Source organism: Mauremys reevesii, linkage group 12 (genome assembly GCF_016161935.1).
Source record: "Mauremys reevesii isolate NIE-2019 linkage group 12, ASM1616193v1, whole genome shotgun sequence".
NCBI classification, from domain to species: domain Eukaryota; kingdom Metazoa; phylum Chordata; order Testudines; family Geoemydidae; genus Mauremys; species Mauremys reevesii.
In genome coordinates, this window is record NC_052634.1 from 12,438,728 (window position 1) to 12,454,688 (window position 15,961).

The 15,961-nt window shown below is 47.9% G+C and overlaps 1 long non-coding RNA gene across 2 annotated transcripts in view; it reads left to right on the forward strand.

The window, feature by feature from the left end:
• The window catches only part of LOC120375742, a 119,092-nt gene that overhangs the window by 77,880 nt on the left and 25,251 nt on the right, over positions 1 to 15,961 (forward strand). The window lies entirely within an intron of this gene.

Below are 15,961 nucleotides of genomic sequence, written 5' to 3' on the forward strand. Positions count from 1 at the left end.
CCTGGTTGATCTAATTGAACTAGAATCTGTGCTGTGCAATCAGAAAAGATTCTTGTCTGAGAGTAATATTTGCCTGGATTCTAAATGTTCCAAATCCTGAGATCCTTATTCAGCTTTTATTCAGGCAGAACTCTTGTCAAGATAGTTAAGGCCAGACTGTATCTCTGCATGAAAATGCTAGTATAGAGGCCAAGAAACTCAGCAAGCTTCCTGTTATGGAGTTTCCTCTGCAGACTTCTGCTGGAAGAAACCGAGCATCAGTTCTGCAAATATAACAGGACACATCAGACTTCCATGCATCTCTAGGAGCTGTCGGGGGCATGGGGCAATCTGCAAAGATGCCTCCGTGTTGATCCTGGGCTCCCTCCAGTTCTGCTCATGATCCCTGGAAGCGTGGTTCCACTGTTCAAATTGGGTTTGTTTTGTAGATCTCAATGAGACCTAAAAACAAAAACAAATCTGAAAGCTCTTGACCTAGATCCAGCCGTAAGGCAGAAGCTCAAGAGGCCATAGCTGAGATTGAGATTTGACCACTCATTCTGCATTTCTAGACTTTTAAGGGCTTGAATGCTCATCTTTAATGCCACATCAAGGCTAGGGTTTGGGTTTTGTTTTGAGAGGAATAATATTGCTGCATGGACCAATGTCCTCATATGTCTGGTCAATCACTTCTCCCAGCCCAGTGAGACATGTCATAAGAATGGCCATACTGGGGCAGACCAAAGGTCCATCAATCCCAGTATCCTGTCCTCTAACAGTGACCAATGGCAGGTGCCCCAAAGGGAATGAACAGACAGGTTATCATCAAATTATCCATGCCTTGTCACCCAACCCCAGCTTCTGGCAAACAGAAGCTAGGGACACCATTCCTGCCGATCCTGGCTAATAGCCATTGATGGACCTATCTTCCATTAATCTATCTAGTTCCCTTTTGAACTCTGTTATAGTATTGGCCTTCACAACATCTTCTGGCAAGGAGTTCCAGAGGTTCACAGTGCGGTGCGTGAAAAAATACTTTCTTGTGTTTGTTTTAACCCTGCTACCTATTAATTTCATTTGGTGGCCCCTTCCCGCCATAGTCACCTCTTTTCCAAGCTGAAAAGTCCCAGTCTTATTAATCTCTCCTCATACAGAAGCCGTTCCATACCCCTAATAATTTTTGTTGCCCTTTTCTGAACTTTTTCCAATTCCAGTATATCTTTTCTGAGATGGAGCGACCAGATCTGCTTGCAATATTCAAGGTGTGGGCGTACCATGGATTTATATAGGGGTAGTATGGTATTTTCTGTCTTATTATCTATCCCTTTCCTAATGATTCCCAACATTCTGTTTGCTTTTTTAACTGCACATTGAGTGGATGTTTTCAGAGAACTCTCCACAATGACTCCAAGATCTCGTTCTTGAGTGGTTACAGCTAATTTAGACCCCATCATTGTATATGTATGTCCAATTGTAACCCCCTGGTGAGTAGTATGCATGCATCCGATGAAGTGGGTATTCACCCACGAAAGCTCATGCTCCAAAATGTCTGTTAGTCTATAAGGTGCCACAGGACTCTTTGCAGCTTTCCCCTTGTGACTGTGTGTTATAGTCCCCCACAGAGAAAGTTATGTTCCTCCTCCCACCTTTCCTTCCCAGCTACAAAGACTTGACTCTGTAGCTCAAACTGTAGCAGCTCATACTTTCATTCTGGAGGACCTTGGTTTTGTCCTTGGGGTGTTGGCTAAAAGGGCCGTCATAACTCAGTCACCTCTACAAGGCTGGTATATGTCCTTATCAAACTGGGAGCAACTCTATCCCAGTTCAGTTAGCACTAATTCTGCATGGAGCTGAGTGCCCTCCCTTTCCTTGGGCATCAGTGGAGGTTCCCTCTTCACATCCAAAGAAAATGTTCACGTGCACCAGCTAATGGTTATTTAGAGAATTGTTGGAGTTTGTGTTTTTTTTAAAACCCCTAACCTATAGCTTTAAGCTTCAGACTGGGAATTCAGTCAACAGGACAGTGAATCCAAAAAACCCTAAGACCAGCTGACAGCTCAAATGGAAATAGATATTCTTCCCTATCCACCCCACCCCTCCCGCTTATTATTGTTGGCAGATAGGTTGGAGAGGCCTCCAGGTTGAGCTTGTCGAAAGTGCAAGAGAGAAAATTGTTCTCATCTGAATCAACAAAATCAGCTGTTGCAGCCATAAAGCCCTAACTGAGGATTCAGGGGGGTCAGCTATGATTCCTGTCTGGGTATTGGGTGTGACTGGCACTTCAGAATGGCCTCTTCCTTTCTGGTGTATAGTTGCAAAGGACACTGACTTGTTCTTCCTTTGCCTCCATTCCCTGGGAGAACTGCTCTTCTCCCATCCATTTGGGTTAAAGGGTTTGGTCAGTGGTTCAACCATGAGCCTGCATGTGGGTTTTTCCTTCTGGGCCCCAAAATGTCTATGATGCAGTAAAGAACACCCCAATTGCAATAGGGCAGCAATTACATATCACCAGGTGAAGGGAATAAGATCCTTGGCTGGAGTTATCATTAGGGTGCTTTGCAAGCCTCAGTTAAGCTGCGTGATTCCCTACCCAACCAGGGGTTGTTATCCCCAATATACTGAAAGGGGAACTGAGGAACCTGCACATTCACTTCGCCATGGATAAAGCGTTCCCCGTGGTCACATGGCAGGCACTGGGAGAAGCGGGATTAGAACCTACAAATGTGTGGGAAGAGGGTGGAAAGTAGGGCTGGAGGGACACAAGACTGTTTAGGTCCTTAAAGGAATTGGAATGTATCATCCCAGGCTCTAGAGGGAAGCATTGCAAAACCACCCTCAAAACAGCACTGTCTGCTAAAGGCAGACCTTCTGCCTCCTCAAAGATCTTTACTTTGTGCCTAAGGCATGCCTGGTTGTCTGTTATCGCAAAAAACATTCCTTTTGTAGGGAACCACTGACTGCACCGAGCAGGGAGATTCTTGTTGTGTGTGTTAATTCCACATGGACCCATGCAGCCAAGCTAAACAGGGCAGACTGACCAACTGTGTATTATGTATATTTCCCCCTGTTTGCAAATGCAGATCCTGAAGCTACAGTCAGTCTGGTGCACTGCACATCGGCTGCAAAAGAATTTCTCTTTCCCAATCAGGGTGGCTCCAGCCCCTGGGAGACTGAGCTGATTATTTAGGGGAGGAGAGCAGCATCTTTCTGTCTCATTCAGACTTCGGAGCAGTAGACAGTTGCTTGTTTTATTAATTTGTTGTTGTTGTAACTTGTTGCCCGTGAGAAAGTGGGGCTGATGGTGCTAGCTACAGCCAAGCAGAGTTCTGGCAGGTGCTGGGCAAACTTCCCTCAAACAGCCTTGCCAAGGCATGTGAATGCTGACCAGAGATTCCAATCCTATTTCTACCCACTGGCTCTATCAATGCGGTTCAGCCCTGACTAACAGCACCCCCTGCTGCTCCAGCCCTGGGCCCCCCAACAGTTCTGCCAATGCACTTCGGTCCTGATCCCAGGAAACTTTGGAATCCTACCCAGCGCTTCAATTCAGACATGCAGGAGCCCATGTAATTCTAACTAAGGGTCCCTCATATAACTCTGTTGAGGCACCTCAGTCGTGACTCAGGAGCACTTTCTGCTTTTCCAGCCCTGCCTTGCTGTCACACACTCTGCTCTGTCACTGTATCTCTGGATCTGCAGCCCGCTTGCTATTTCAGCCTTGGACCTCCACACACTCAGCTCTGCCAATGCCCCTCGATCCTGACCTGTCCTACAGACTATCTATACCTGCTAAAGAATTGGTCGGGAATAGAGGTCAGGCCACAGGACCACAAGACCGGGACTCTGAATTCTTTTACCCAAATCTGCCACAAGATGTCTGCCTGACCTTGGGCATGTGACTTTAACCTCTAAGCTTCAGTTTCCTCATCATTAAAGTGGAGATCATAACTTTTTCATGGCTTCTCAGGAGTGTCGTGACTCAAAGCCAGATCCTAACCATTTAGAAGGCTTGCGGGTGAACACATCATAGATATTTTGCTGCCAAAGACAACAGGCCATAGAGCTGCCTCTGTGTTTGTAAACCATCCACAACACAGGCAGCCTCCCCCAGTCTTTCTAGCTGACCTTCAACCTGCATGGAAAGCAGCAGAGACCAGTGGCATGGTATGGATCTGCAATGACCCTGGAAACCAAACCTTTCTTCCAGGAAAATCTGTGCTGAATTCCACATGGGTTTGTTTCAAACACAGAGCCCTCCGGAACAGATACTATTAGAATGAGATGCTGAGGACTGCGTGATCATAGACCTTTAATCGTAGAGGTCTATGATCATGGGATCATCAGTATCTCATTAAAATATGTTACGTACAAAGCTCAGATGGGCGCTGTCTCTTCAGAGGGGCCATCACTAATGGATGGCTGGTCACCTGCCTGTTTCAAAAGTTCTTACAAGTCATCTGATCAACCGGCCGTACTGCAAGAACCCTTAACTTGAGAACATTGCACTGGTATCACTTTAATTCGTTTTTAAACGGAGACAGATAAATATGTGCAGGCCCCTGTGTGAACACACTCATTTAGGTTTTCTGAGGGGCTGATTTCCATGTAGCTTAAACTTGCTCCTAACTGACTTAAGCTACGCCTGATTTAAATTGAAATTAGAGCATCCACCCAGCTTTTTGTCCTGGCTAACTGTATCAATTTAAATGTGTCCTTTAAGTGATCCTGGTGCCACATTGCAGTGTAGACAAGCCCTAGGAAGGGGTGGTGAGCACTGAGGTTTTTCTCAAAATCTTAAGCAGCCAAGGCATGCGGGACGGGGCCCACTGTCATTCTCAATGATTTTGGAAGTCCACAAGAGTCAAAAGATTGGGGGGGGGGAAAGGCCACAAAGCTGCTTAGTTTATGGGTAGCTTTTCCTCCTCAGCATATGGAGCACTTATTGCTAACCACAGAGCCCTGAGCGACAAACACACCCCATCCATGCAGGGAAATAGGCAGCTGTGTTCCTGTTTTACTACTCGCAAGCTGTTCTGTTATTAAGGAAAGAGGGGGAGTAACTCTTGACCTTAGGGAAAGCAGGGGGCTTATAAAAAACATAAGTGCTGCAGGAATTACGAAGCAATTAAAAACCAGGCCAGAACTGGGACTGTGTCAGTAAAACCAAAGGGAACTTCTCTGTGGTGGTGGTGTAGCAGTGGTGGGGTCCCAGGGTACTAGAGAGACAAAGTGAGTAAGGGGATATCTTTGATTGGACCGACTTATGTTGGTGAGAGAGACAAGCTTTCGAGCCACACGGAGCTCCTCTTCAGGTCTGGGAAAAGTACTCCAGTGTCACAGCTAAATACAAGATCAAACAGCTAGTTTAGTTCAGTCTCTCTCACCAACAGAAATTGGTCCAATAAAAGATATTACCTCATCCACCGTGTCTCTCTAAAGGGAACTTATGTCATTTCCACACCGGATGTGAGGAGTGGGATGATTGACAGCCTCCCACCCCTCATGTGGCCATACAGGAATGGGAGCTGGCCCTTTGGGGTCAGTCTGGCTGATGCTTCAGGCCTCCTGCCTGAGTTTATTTGGTCCAGAATCAAAACATAAACTCTGCTCCCAGGAGAAAGAAGACCCCGATTTTGGGGCTGTGTGAATCTTTCCCCTTTTGGTTTTTGGTTGAATGAATCCAAAACTAAATACACATTATTCTGAGATTCACATGATGTCGAGTAGAAGTGACCGATCCCACCCCAGTACCCAGCCTTACCCGGATGTTTAAACAACCTGATCAGAGTAGTCACCAGGATGGGAGAAATAAAGAGAAGGGAGTTGATGGGAGAAAGGGTTTGCAGAGGCTTTAGATTAATGCCCTGGCTGTTTAACTTGATACTTGGGTTTGCATCCCACTCTAGACCAGTGGTTATCAATTTTTTTTTCCTGGCGACCCAGTTGAAGAAAATTGTTGATGCCCACGACCCAACGGAGCTGGGGATGACGGGTTTGGAGTGTGGGAGGGGCTCAGGGTTGGGGAAGAGGGTTGGGGTGCAGGGGTGAGGGCTGTGGGGTGGGGCCAGGAATGAGGGATTCAGGGTATAGGGCAGGCAGGGCTGGGGCAGGGAGTTGGGGTGCAGGAGGGGGTCAGGGCTCTGGGCTGGGGGTGCAGGCTCTGGGGTAGAGCTGGGGATGAGGGTGTTGGGGTGAAGGAAGGGGCTCTTGGTTGGGGGAAGGGCTTATGTAGGCACCTATTACTCCCAACTCCCATCCTGATTTTTCACACTTGCTATCTGGTCACCCTAGTTGTCTCTGAAAATAATGCATTTCTTTGTATTGATTTTTGGTGGGTTTTGTTTTGAGGTCTCCAGAAGTGCTGGATAAATCCCCAAAGTTGGGGTATAGGGCAGTTTTAACAATCCCAGCATTCAGATGCTTCTGTCTAAGTTTGTGAATTATTATGCCAACCACTTGAGTTTAAGTGCATTATAAGAGGGAATGGAAGTCTCTATTTTATTGCCTAATATGAAGTGCCCAGCGTTGAGCAGGAGACATTGAGGCCAGGCCTATGTTTAGCTCTTGGGCTTTCTCTGCACTGGAGAAATTTGCCAGTATATTCAAACCAGTTTTGAGGTTGGTTAGAATATTTTCTTAAATGTCTTCAATGTAGACAATGCCTGAGACCTAAACATAAGCCTGGCCTAAATTTTCAAGAGTGACTAGAGATTTTGGATGCCTCCATTTTGAGGGGAACACTTTAAAGGGCTCAACACTTTCAGAAAATCAGCCCCTCATTGAGACACCTCAGTTTTGGGAGCCCCCAAAATAGAAGCACCCAAAGTTACTAATCACTCTAAAAAATTTAGGCTTAAGACACTGAGTTGCCTCTATTGTTCCTTTTCTTCTCTGCCTCCAACCCCAATCCCAAATTTCAGGGTTAGAAGAGACAGGGAGAGGGGCATGTATCTATAACTACAGAGTAAAGGAGCCAGGAAAGCAAATGAATTCCAGAATAAGTAATTGCTGGCAAGTTCCTCCACTTTTCCAGTTGAGTCAAATGTACTTGTGCTAGGAACTGCCGGGCTGTTGTTTGATGTGGTTAATTCTGTCGCAGGTTGCACTGAAGAACACTGGCAGTGGCCACGGTATTTTCTTCCCAGAGTTTGCAGTGTTTGAGTTCTGGTGAGGATCCAGCTCCTATTCTTTCTGTCACCTCAGCCATGTTCCCAATCTGCAAATGGCTAGAATGCACCTTTTTTTTTTTTAACTTATATGGGAATTCTCTCCTTGCCTGTGTCATCAAATAGCCTTCATCCTGCCAGGAAAGCACATCACCGGGCCATATTTCAAGCTCCCACTGATTCGTTCAACCCTGCCACTTGGCTGCAGCTGCTCAAAGGGGGTGTCATTACCAAGTTCCTCTTCCTACACAAGGAGTAACTGGCCCCATCTCACCTATGCACAAACCACGAGCTAGAAGGGCAATTTGGAAGCACGTTGATCACTGTGGCTGGCAGTGCTCCTTCGGTGTTAACTGCAAAATGAGACATGTGCAACCTGAGAGGGTTGATACAAGCAACCAAAGCTAAGTGGCAAAGCAGACTGCCCAGAGAATTACTATCCATTTTGCAACAACTTTTGTTTTCGGTCAGCAGTGGAAAAAACAAAACCTTTTAGATGTTTTCATGAAACAGAATTGTGTTGGAAATGTCCGTGTTCAGGTAGAGAAGGTCAGGTTTTCATCTCTCTGGAAATGACCAGAGATTCCACCCTGGACTTCAGAACATTTCCTGTCAAAAACTTTGTTGACATCAATGCATCATCACAAAGCATTTTGGCATCAGTAAAACCACACTTTTTGATGAAAAAATATTTAGTCGAAAATGTTCTGTGCAGCTCTAGGGACAAGCTTCTGGGGCTGGAAGGGAGAGGAATGTTCACAATGACACCAGAACCTAGGAGAAGCTCCCCCAGCTACATACCCAGGACTCAGGCCAGATTCACCCAAATGTTTGCTGAGTCTTGGGTCAGGTTTTGGGAGAGAGAAACCAATGCTTGAGTGTGGGTGAAAAATATAAAAAACTCACCCAATTTTGTGTCAGTCAGAAGAAATTCCTTTGAAAGCAATGGAGTTACAGCTGCATAAAGCTATCACAGACCTGGTCAGAATGAGGCCCTTTGACCCTGTCTAGACTGGGGGAGCTTTGCCACTGACTTCAAAGAAGCCGGGATTTCATATGGATTTTTCACCTAAAATGTCCCACCATTGCTACCGTAGTCTAATCTCTACCGGCTTGGTAGGGGTGGTCACATGAGCAACACTGTAGTCAACCGCCTGCATTTTTATCATCATCATGTGGACTTGCTCTGAGCCTGGTTTGATCACAATAGTCAAAACTCCAGGGGCTGCAGGCACCTGTCTACACCAGTGTTCTGAGCATTGCTGAGCCAGGAGTATAGTCACAATGGGAAAATGCATCATTGTAGGCACAGCCTTACTAGCACCCAGATGACTGAACAGCTGTGACCATTAGCAGCACAGAGGGGTCCCAATTCACAAGGAACTCTATGTATATGTAGCAAGAGAGACAGTCCCCACCTGTAGTGGGGCGGCTGCCCCACTCTTGCAGAAAGGGGGTTAAAAGCAGCCAAGCTAGGCTGATTGGGGAAGCAGCCACAGCTGTGGCCAGCTCAATTATAGCCTAGCTGGCCCTGATAAGAGGGCTGAGGGCCAGGAGCCAGTGGCGGCTCCAGGCACCAGCACACCAAGCACATGCCTGGGGTGGCAAGCCATGGGGGGCGCCCTGCCAGTCCCTGCGAGGGCGGCAGTCAGGCAGCCTTCGGTGGCGCACCTGCGGGAGGTCCGCCAGTCCCGCGGATTCGGCGGCAATTCAGCTGAGGGTACATCAAAGCCGCGGGACCGGGGACCTCCCGCAGGCAAGCCGCCGAATGCAGCCTGCCTGCCGTGCTTGGGGTGGCAAAAAAGCTAGAGCCGCCCCTGCCAGGAGCTGTGTCTCTCTCTAGCCCTGGAGGTGGAAGGGCTGCCCGGGAGCAAAGTACCTGAAGCAGAGCAGTGCTGGGGAAGGGAAAAGGGAGCTGGGGAGCTCTAGCATGGTAAAACCCCAGGCTGCAGGCCTTGTTGAAGGTCTACAGAGGTACTGGGGCTGCAGAAATACAGCCTGGGAATAGGCTAAGGCAGCAGGTCCTAACCCCTTACCGGTGATGAGTGGCCATTACAGACTGCAGTCTGCCCCAGTGAGCAGGCGCTAGATGACGACTGGCAGTAGCCACTGAGGCAAGGTGGGTTTAGAGGGTTGGGAGGAACAAGTAGACAAAGGATGGGAAAGTGACTCACATAGGCAGGTCAGAGCTGGGAATAGAATCCTCGTTTCCTGACTCCCAGGCCAACACCTGATCCACTGGACGATGCTGCTGCTTGACTTCCTCCATCCCCACCCTTCCAAGTTTAAACCGGAAACTTCTTATGGGCGATTCAGCCATTAGCCACACAATTCATGGAGCTTGGACATAGTTCATCTTGGCCACAGCGCAGAAGCCCTGGCAGTAATTACATGCTGCCTTGGTGAGAAAATCTGCCCTGATCACATGCACAGGAAGCAACTCTAACAAGCTTGTTAGTCCTGTGCTGTGGTTGGGTCTTTAAAGGAAGAGGTGAGGAAAAAGAGCAGGAGAAAATGCCAGCTGCCTAGATACAGGCCTGGAGCCAGAAAGTTCAAAGAGGTTACAAAATGAGCCAGATAGAACATTTCTCAGAGCCTCGGAAAGATTTAGGGTTGTGGCTCAGCTGGCATCTCCAGCAGAGATCTGGGTAGGTTCTTCTACCACCTCTTCTCTGCTCTAGTTAGGTGGCAATTTGGTCCAGTTGCTGTGGTGGTATTCCTGGCTTTGCCGTTAATGTCTTGTGGGACCTTATGCAAGTCACTTCACCTTCCCATGCCTCCGAATCCCCTGCCAGTGTTTATCTGTCTTGTCTAGTTTGACTGTAGGCAATCTGGGGCAGAGACTTTGTCCTCTTATGTGTCTATACAGTGCCTAGCATAGAACTGGAAGAGACCTCGAGAGGTCATCTAGTCCAGTCCCCTGCACTCGTCGTAGGACTAAGCATGCTGGAGCCTCTTGGATGCTACCTACTACCAGCAAATAGTGACAAGTCTGACAGGGCCCATTTCTCCTCTCTTCCCCTGCACAGTAGCTCTGGATAACACTGTTCAGCGCTGATGGGACTGGGAATGTGTTAGGCGGGGGCCAAGGACCCTCGCCCCCGGCTAGCGTTGCCTTTTGCAGCTCCGGTATTTTTATGGGCTGTTTGGCCTGACAGCAGCTCATTACCTTTCCTGCTTGCTAGGTTTATATCTGCTGGCTCTCGCTGGCTTTTTCCTTTCTATAAAACGACAATGCACAAACACACTCGCACAAAGAGAGAGAGCTGGAGCTGGGGGGGAAATGCCTGACTTGTTATGGCAATAGCGTTAAAGCAAACCTTCCCGTTCCCCTCCTCTGCTCATGCGTAAGGACTGGAGGAAACACTGCCCCCATAAAGTGACCGTGGCGAGGGGTCAAATCAGCAGCATTTTGCTAATGGACTCTTCAGTCTAGCTAACAAAAGTAGAACAAGATCCAAGGGCCGGGATTTAAGCTAGACCAATTCGGACTAGAAAGAAGACTCACGTTTTTAACAATGAGTGTAATTAACCATTGGAGCAACTTACCAAGGGGTCGTGGTGGAGTCTACCTCGCTAACCATTTTAAAAACAGATTGGCTGCTTTGCTAAAATCTCTGGCCTAGTTCGGACAGGAATTAATTCAGGGGGCCCTATGGCCTGTGTTATCCAGGAGGTCGGACTAGATGGTCACAGCCGTCCTTACTGGTTTTAGAATCTCTGACTCCACAAACCTTTCCACTGCGGGGCTCCCAGGGGTTTCTCCTCTGGCCTTGAGCTCCCTCTTTCCAGCTCGAATGGGACAAGGCAGTGGCAGCCCTTGTGCAAGCCCAGTCTGTGTGTTAACATGAAGGTCGAACAAGGCAACATTACAGTGAAGAGCTGCTGTTGGTAGATGCCCCGTGGGTGATCCTGGGGTGGCTGCAAGAGCAGGACTTTCATTTGAGGGAGGCCATTGAGTTCTGAGGGGGGGTGTCTGTTCTTTCAAGTGAGTTCTTGGCCAGTGGGATGGTCCTGGCCAGCAGGGATCAGCAAACCATTCATCCTCCATAGCCCATCCATGTTTTTGCCAACACTACCCAGAAAAGGCACGGAATCTTGGCTGTCCAGGATTTCAGAGCACTTGACATACATGAACTAAACCTGTGTGGAAGTGTTGCTACTACTCCCACTTTAAAGATGAGACACAGAGAGGGGAAGTGAGTTGCCCAAGGTTCCACAGTGAGACAGTGGCAGAGGCAGGAGTCCAGGAGTCTCTGCTTCACTCACTGGACCTTAATGCACCTATTGTCCAAGTCAGGACACATGCACTGCAGATGCCCTATGTGCAAACAACTATATTAGACATGCAGAGGCTTACCTGGCACTGGGTCCTGATGGAGCTTATCCCATGTATACCCCAAGACAGTCATCTATTCAGGAGAGCTAAGCATACTCCACACAAGCTTTTCAGTGGAGCCCAGAGTCAATGAGGCTTCGCCAAGTTTCTCTTCCCCATCTTTACTCTGTTCCTCCAAATTATTGTGTCGCCGTGAGAGAGAGGATTCTGGATAAGGGATTTCCAAGAATCCTCTCAACTTAGTTGTGTGGCCCTGGGTCTTCAGAGCTGGAGACAGCAGTAGGTTGCAGCACTGTTTGTCCAGTGCTCAGCACAGTGGGACTGAAGCCTCTGGATGCGTTGGGTGCTGCTTGCTACTCAAGAGGGGAGGCAGTGGCTAAAGGAGGTGGAAGCAGGAAGGGGGAGTTCTCATGGCGCCAGCAGAGGGAGCTGTGGTGGTTGGGGCACTGATCCCTTGAAGCCAGGTAGAGGAGATGCATTTAACGGGAGGGGCAGCCACGCCCTTCCCTTTATCCTAATCCCAGGGGGAGAGATCCCATATAGAAAATGATGCGTCCAAACTTCCCAGTGGTCCATGGATTCTCTGCAGCAGCTGCAGGTTCCAGCAGCACTAATGCTCATGTAGCGGCCAGAGGGCTCCGCGCTGTGTCTTTTTGCCCTTTACACAATACTAGTGCAAAGACACCACACGGACCAAAGAACTGTGTTTACTCACGATATAAAACAGGCGAGGCCTTGTCCCATCTACACACTGCTGCTCTGGTTGGCTTCGAAACCACAGAACACCGTGAGCACCGCTAGAGGGCTCGCAAACTCTTGAAAGGGATACTCTCCAATTCCTGTGCATGGCACTCTGGAACAAGTACTCTCTATGTGAAGAAGCAGGGCTCCTTCCCGTTGCTCATCCCCACCTAGTGATGGATCCCAGATGACTAGTCCTCAGCCCAAGGAATATGATCTGGCTCATTAGATTACAAGTTGGAATCTTTACAGACTGTAAGTGGGATTCCGTGGTTCCCTCTCCCACACCCTGTCCTAAGTCTATGTTTCCTAATAAATCATCCTCTAGCCTGAGCCGCGTCTGCTTGTTTTAAGTTTAACAAGCTTATTTTTTTGCTGATAAACTGGACTTTGAATTCTTCCCAAGCTCCCGGGTTGGGGCCAATAGCATCATGAAGGAGAGACTATTAACCATGATATATCACATGCCAATGGGACTAATGCACAGTGCTTACCGTGGGCAGCGTGTTTCCTTTGTATCAGCATTTCTGGGCTGATTGCGAGTATCTGACATCGTGAATAGGAGGGGAGTTTCAGGCATGGACCAGATGTAAATTAATGGAGCCAATTCAGCAATATCCTAGGATGGGGCTGCAAGTTACGTACCAAGAGTAGAAAATGGGTCGCAGTGATGCGAAAGTATTGTAATATGAATCCGTCTCTCATATAAAATGAGTATAACTTACACCATTTTGGTGTCACACCATTTTAACACTCTTCTAACACCCATTGCTTCAGTGGAGTCACTCTGGATTTCCATAAGCATGACATAAGGTCTGTCTACACTGCAGTTGGGGGTTAATGGGGTGACTGCAGCATGTGTAGACATACCCAAACTAGATTTAATCTAGCTAGCTTGGATACTGGACCAGTGGAGTCACGGCAGCACAGGGACCCTGGGTACTTGCTTGGGCAGCTGACCCATGCTGAAGTCAATGCTGCCACAGCTTCACTGCTCCACTACCTGAGCTAGCTAGATTAAAGACAAATTGGGTATGTCCACATGTGTTGCAATCACATCTCTGATTGCTGTGTGGACTTACCCATAGATCCAAATCTAGTCCTCTGCCTAGCAGGCGGCTTGGGGATAGGCTGAAGTATGCAGAGAAGCTGCTTTTTATGCACCCACCTGTTGCTTTTTCTCTTATCCCCCATTTTCTCTCTCTCACACACACACACACACAAACACCCCTTGGATGTAAAGTGCACTCACATGGCAGCCTCCACTCAGAGCATGTTACTGACCAACTTACTCCCAAGGTACAACTTAACATTTCTGTTGATGTCGCCACTGAATCCGGCCTAGATCCTTCCATGGGACTTGCAACTGCTCGCATTGGTAATTCGTTTGGCCCCTCATTACATGAGATGAGAAAACCCTTCACCCCACAGCCTGAAACCAAACCAGTTTCACTTGGCTCAGGACTGCTTTACAAATAGAGCTGAATGGCACATTCCTGGTGAATAATTTATCTGATTAATTTCACCACTTTTTCTGCTTCCGAAAGGTCTGCAAGGCGACAAATTTCCCATTTTCTCAAATGTATTTAGTGGAACTGTTTGCGGGGCGCACTCTGATAAATTCTTGGTCCGTAGTTTGTTTGGAAGGCGGTCACAGATGAGTGCTACGTATATGAAATGTGAGCTGTGTTGGCTAACTAGGACTGATCGGACACACAAACCAGGTGGTATTGTTTCTGTTCCCTGACTGGATGAGGGTAACTCTTAGAATCAGGTTTCTAGAGTGAATATTCATGATTACAAATTACAAAGTCTCAAATATTGGCTTAAAATTCACTCTTTCTTCTAGCCTTCCGGCCAGATTGCTGAAGTCTTCAGACCACTATGAAAGGAGGATGGACCAAAGCTAAAACAAATCCCCCCCCCCCCCCGCCCCGTGATTATTCACAGAAAACTTTGTGGTGCATTTTCCCAGCTCTAGTGACAAAACTGACATTTAAGTTGGATCCCGCAAAAGGCTTAAGGTCCAGAAATACTGTGGCGAGAACCCCAAAGTTTGAATATTAAGGCAACTTGCCAAACCTCTGGGGTCCTGCAAAGCTTTGCCAGCAATCACAAAAAACCACGGGTGCTCATGGGACCCCCAGAGGCCCCTGTTTATGGTCAGAACACATACACTGCGAGACAAGTTTTTCTGATATTTCCACTTCCCATCCCGGAAAGAACTTGGAAATCTCAGACCTCAATAAAGTTTTTTTTCTTCTGTCTGAACGGCTTCAACCCATGTTCTCAGTCAGCTTTGTGGTGATTAGGACAAGGCCCTGGGCCCTGAGTTCTCTTTCTTTGGATGGTTCACTTAACTTCTCTGTGCCGCCACTTTCTTGTCTCTTTATTGGCCTTAAATCGCCTTTCCTGCCTCATAGCAGGGTTGTGTAATCAATGTTTTTAAGTACAGTGCAGTCCTGGAGTGAAAGCTGCTATTTACCTGCAAAGTATTATTATTAAAGTTATTAGAGAATTATAAACCGTGCCTGATTTATAGCTATAAAGTATTGCCCTGAGGATGGGAATATTACTGTGGTATAGCATGTCGACAGTCACGGTTTCTGAAAGCACACTGTGCTGGGGACTCTGCTATATGCTATTGCCTTGCTGTAGGTATGAGGAGGATGCAGGAGCCTTGATATTCCATTCCCAGTATCTTTACAGCGTCCCTTTGATAAAAATCCCATCCCAAACCCAGCCCCTCCCCCTGCCAATATCTGCCCTTAGGAACAACATGAGAAGTGAGGGATGCAGACCACAACTTGGGGAAAATGATAATAATTTGCACCTTTCATTTAAGGTTCTCAAAGAGCTTTGTGAACATTAATGACATGACCTCCCTTGTGAGATAGTTACTGTCCCCATTTTACAGATGGGAAAACTGAGGCACAAAGAGTTGCTGTATCTTGCAGCTATTGAGAGGCAGGTCCAGAAACAGAACCTAGGAGTCCTGACTCTTACACTCTGAGTCTAAGCACTAGACCAGTGGTTCTCAAACTTGGGCCGCTGCTGCTTGTTCAGGGAAAGCCCCTGGCGGGCCAGGCCGGTTTGTTTACCTGCCGCGTCCACAGGATTGGCCGATCGCGGCTCCCACTGGCTGCGGTTCGCTGCTCCAGGCCAATGGGGGCTGCAGGAAGCGGCGCGGGCCGAGAGATGTGCTGGCCGCCCTTCCTGCAGCCCCATTGGCCTGGAGCGACAAACCGTTGCCAGTGGGAGCTGTAATAGGCCGACCCTGCAGATGTGGCAGGTAAACAAACCGGCCCAGCCCACCAGGGGCTTTCCCTGAACAAGCGGCGGTGGCCCAAGTTTGAGAACCACTGCACTAGACTACCCTCCTTCCTTATCCATACCTAGCTGTGCTCCAGCTATTCTGAGTGCTTCATGTCACCAAAGCAATATCCATGCTTCGATAGCTATACAAATAAAATAGCAAGAAGCAATAGACAGTATCTCCAGCTCACTCAGGCATTCCTGTGAAACTTGCAAAGGTAACATAAGATTCCTGCCAACTGTAATTAAAGGAGAAACAGACCCAAACCAAAACCCCAGATTGGAACACAAGGAAGATTTGAAATCTGACCCCAGACCCTAATGGCATGGCTTGAGCCGCTCTCTGTGGGTTTGTCTACATTAGATACTTTTGGAGCTAAACCCATATTAATCCCCAGCATAGACCTTCTGCTGCGGTGTA